The 4,899-nt window shown below is 43.4% G+C and overlaps 1 long non-coding RNA gene across 2 annotated transcripts in view; it reads right to left on the bottom strand.

The window, feature by feature from the left end:
• Positions 1-4,899, bottom strand: part of LOC116186254 — a 441,761-nt gene that overhangs the window by 69,798 nt on the left and 367,064 nt on the right. The window contains exon 3 of one of the 2 annotated variants that reach the window (XR_004151210.1): positions 3,567-4,083. The exons of the other annotated variant lie outside the window; for it this stretch is intronic. This is a non-coding gene — a long non-coding RNA (uncharacterized LOC116186254). Of the gene's footprint in view, positions 1-3,566; positions 4,084-4,899 lie in introns of those variants that run through there. 2 annotated transcript variants of the gene reach the window in all.

The following is a 4,899-nucleotide window of genomic DNA, read 5'->3' as shown; positions in this document are numbered from 1 at the left end:
CCGTAGATTTTCATTTTCTTTCCTTTTTTTTTTTTTCTTAATTAATACAATCCCCGTACAATGGGCACGGCGGAGAAGGTCGATAAGGCTGGGTAACGAGCTGCCAACGTCTAATCCAATCTCGACGTCGAAAACTGTCGGGATTCTTGCAGGACGTGTAATGAGTTCTGGCCAAGAAAAATCTAGATGTTAATAACTTTTGGCCTTTGAACCGCGCGAAACATCATCGGAGAACGTTGCCTATCGACCGAAAACGAAAAAGAATGAAAAACAATACCCATTATCCGCTTCTCGAACACCTCGAGTTCGGAATAAACGTGGAATAAATTTCTAAACGGACTTGGACGGACTACAGATCGGATCGAAAAGTTATCTAAGCCACTATTGCGATTCCCCTTGGAATGCCCGCGATACAGCGCGCCCTTTTTCCTCCTCCTCGGATAGCCGGCGACACTTTAGACGAAACGATAGGGAGCGGTAGGCGGTTCGAGACGATTTTTAAATTCGTCTCGACGAATCCCATCCCGTTCGCGCGAGATCGAGCGAGGCGGTATCGCGGGGAGGATCAGGTGTTCGACCGGATCCGAGCGAACTTCCTTGAATAAATAAGGGTCACGAGGCACATCTCGAGGCATCGATCTAATTGCTCTCTGCTCGAGCGAGTATCGTACGGGGTATCGTTGGTTCACGTGGGACGGGACAGTTTCCAACTGTGGAAACAGTGTTGCGTGTCGGTACGTAGATTATTAATCCTTACCTCCATCGCAACCAATCGATAACTCGTACGAAATCTTACAGTTAACGAAAGGGACTGGTTTTAGGTTAATAGGTCTCGGTAGAGGCACGAGTTGGTAATTCGATTGCCTTCGCTAATGCAACATCGAACGTTCCATGTTGTGGATATTACAGGATAATTGAATGCGACGTTAATAACGAGTGAGTAATACTTTGAGGTTTACTTTTCTGCAATGAAATTGTTTTCGACATTAGAGAATGAGAAACGATTTTCTCTTTACGACGTATTTCAACGGGACATTTGTCTTTTCATAGTTATCCATAGTTTCGATTTCAATCTCTCGTTCGTTCGAGATTTCGGGCGTTTTCCGAACGGAAAATTAACGGGAATTAAAGGAAGGAGAGAGAGAGAGAGTGGGACGAGCCATCGAGAGGGCGAATAATTCATAAGCGGGCGGTTTCTCGTTAATTAATTGCATTTGCCAATGAAGGCGGGGCAGTTTGAAACTTGCTTCATAATTCAGACGTATAATCGGTTATCGCGATCGTTATCTCGCGATTCTACATACACGTCCCCGGAAATTAGCGTACGCTTTTACGACTTTCTCGCCGAAGGAATTTTAATCTCGTGGATAACGTCGCTGCAACGGTTGCTATTTCCGTTGTCGCTGCGACAACGATTCGATGTGGAAATTTAACCGTTTGGACCGTGTCGCAATGATATATACAAAATGCGCGATAATATTAAAACCGGAATGGGGGGAAAAAAGAAAAAAAGAAGGTCCTCAATGGACGTTTTATTTTTTCGAAAAAGCAATTTTAAACGGTTGCCGAGTTCGTGCATACTTTATTTTATTATCGGGCATATTGTATTATCTTTCGATCGAAAAGCTGGAAAATTTGAAATTTTCGCCATTCGAAAGTATGAATTAAATATCTTGATTGAACTTTTTCGATGTGATAAAAATATTTCATCGACGAGGGAACGAGACGCGAAGGCGAATTTCGTCCAATTTCGTCCATCATTTAAAATTGAACCGGTTAATATCGAGTGTATATATCGTGTGAGAATAATTTATATCTGTCTGGTATATATATATATACGCGATAATACGGTTTAAGAACGAGCACGCTGTTTGCCAAAAGTGTCACGGGCGTGTTGTTATCTCTGGAAGCGAGAGGAGAGGAAGAGTTTCTCTCGCGAATTGAAAAGTGCATCGGCCGCGGCGGAGATAAATAAAAATCCATCGGACGATAATATCGCGGGTGTTCGCCATTAATCACCGGCGGCCGCGCATACCTTTTCCAGGTCAACAAACTCGCCACGTTTCGATTCACAAGTCGGCCATATTTGCCGGCCGTGGTCGAGGTCGTTTCGGAGACCGATGGCCTTTCGCGAAGTTACTTATTTCTGGACCGTGTCCACGGTCTCAGTGGGTCACTGGATACGTCTAGTTCCGCGGTGGATGATTAATTCCAACCTCCCATCAGGGATATTAGTTTTTAATGCGACGTCGTTGTCGTGGGGATTATAATAATTAGCTCGGTGTCGCGCGTGGGCCAACTGCGGCGGCTGTACGATGTCCCAATCGTGTCGTCTATCGCTGTATCCTCTGCTCGCTCTCGAGGAATGGTTATACTCATACAGTTCGCGTTTGTACGAATTTTTAAACGCAATATATGACGAAGTTGCGAAAACAAAAGTCCATTTTCTTTCGTTTCAGTTTGATCATTCGATTACGCGGCGATAATTCAAAGGCGTGGTTCGATATATCGTAACGTAAATAAAAATAATTTAAATTAGATTCATCTTATCAAGATCGCTTCTTAAAGTATCTGTCTTCTCCGAATAAATCGCTTAGAAAATTAATTTCGACGCTTCGCAAAGAAAACATTATCATATCCTCGTCCTAACTTCGTTTATCCCATTTCGAATGGACAACTCATACGTGATTTTTTGAAATCGGGATTTTTTGTAACGAGATCCTCGCTGGCAACAACGTGATACGTGACACGTGAGATAAAATACGACGTCAGGAGATAATTTCGAACGTTTATCTGCATCTTCGTTCTTAGAAACTTCAATCGAATACGTAAGAAGAAACAAGGTTAATCGATACGAAATTCCGTGTAAGATTTCGCGTGCGCTATAGCCTAGAAACTTGAACTTGGAACTTTCACGGTGAAATGTTCAACGCTTTATCAACCGTGTAACTTCGTCTCGCGCCAAGTGGAAATGTCTTTCGTTTCTAACTCTTCGCTACTACGTGTTCTATCCCACTGTCGTTCAAGCTCAATCATCAATGTAATAGGTTTTCTCCTCGGATAATATTGCAGCTATTATTCCAAAGTTTTAGTACTCGTGTACAAAACTTTATACAACGTCATATCGTATTCATTATTACCCACAATTTGTTATTTACGTTTAAGACAGTGATAAATGAACGTTGCAGCTTATACCTATTCACTATCACCAAATTATCAAGGCGAACTTTATACCTTCCTTTTGCAAGAAATCCTCTAAACGAAATACACGTCAGATTGATTACTTGTTCTGGCAGGAACAGAAATACGAAGGAAAGAATCGAGAAGAATACTCGTATCATCAACATTTTTCAAATACGAGGAGAACAATGAACGCGATTGTTTCACTGATCAAATACGATATACGCACAATGCTCGGATAACGCAGAACTTTGACCAGAAATCAACGGTTACGTCTTCACCATCTCCTCCAATTTTTCAACACCTTGGAGAAATGTCGTACGATCGATCATCGATACGAAAAAGCAAACGAAGAATTAGCATGAATCTCGAAATCCTGACGCTCAACTTTTACCTACGATAACGCGCGAGTTGTAAAAATAAAGCGGCGACGTTCCAACTCTGGCGCAATTTTTTTTCCACGGGACGCCCTCAGAACGATCGAGCCCGTCGTGCATCATCCGGTTAATCCTTTACACGCCGTAGGAGCGTGATTGTCAATATTTCAAGGGCCGTGGAGTATGGAGGTGTCTCGGGTGGAAAAACGAGTGGACGATGTTGCAGGGTCGATCGGCCGCGACATCGATCGGAGATCGAAATTGACCGGCCAGAGGCCGCCCGTCTCGCAGTCTCGCGGGGCTCGTTCGAAGGCAGACCGCGGGGCTAACCGTTGAACCCCGGCCTAATTGAATTTCGCGTACGAGCAGAGCGATTCGTCATTCCAGCGTCCAATTTGGCCGCGAGTCGTGCCACTCTCTTTCGCCAACCGCGTCCTTCATCTTCGTCTGGCCGGCTGTCACGCCGAGTTCGCGCCGCAGGACGCCTGAAATTTTATCGGCGGAATGGTGCTGCGTGGACACTTACCTGGAACAGAAGGGAAACGAGATTGATCAATTTCGAGGGACTTTGTTCGTTGTACGTGGCGATGATGAATAAACGATGAGGTCGATTATTACTTCTCTTCTAAAAAGAAAACTTTTCGAGCGCGAAAATCTATCGCGTGATTTGCTACTGGAAAAATTACGAAACTGTAACTTAAACTTTGGGATGATTTTAAAAATCGTTATATTTTGTTCAATTAAATTTTGTTTGCGTCTCGACATGTTCGAACATTATCTTATCAAGGCGGGCACACTCAACGAAGATAATAACCGCTACGATTCATTAATTCCAACAAAGTTCGTTCCCAGTGAATATATACGAGTGAAGAAGTCAGTTTCCAGGGACATAATTTGTTGCGAACGTTTGCGCATAATATACAACGCCGCGCTCGAAACTTGAACCATTCTTCAAGAAACTTTGTCTTAGCTGCATCGAGGGTTCATGAATTTATCATAAAACACGGTATCGGCTCGATCACGCGATAAATACGCGGAAAGAAACAACTATTTGTTTCCACGGAAAATTGATTCTGTCTTCGTCAACTTCGACATCAACTCTCTCTCTCTCTCTCTCTCTCTTTCCAACCTCCTCATTACTTTGGAAACAAATATACGTTACATGTTTCTCTTTCGCCGTCTCAAGAGAACAACAACATTTTCCAATCCTTTGTACCTACCTACGTGTACGATCAACAAAGGCATAATTAGCGCTTGATTATTAAATTAATGCATGGCTGTTGCCAGCTTCCCGTCGTCGCACGCATTAGCCAGAGGGTGGGTAAACAAGCAAACCCCGCGG

Source organism: Apis dorsata, unplaced genomic scaffold (genome assembly GCF_000469605.1).
Source record: "Apis dorsata unplaced genomic scaffold, Apis dorsata 1.3 scaffold_527, whole genome shotgun sequence".
Lineage (NCBI taxonomy): Eukaryota > Metazoa > Arthropoda > Insecta > Hymenoptera > Apidae > Apis > Apis dorsata.
Note: the sequence above shows the minus strand (reverse complement) of the source record. Positions and strands in the feature narration are given on the sequence as shown.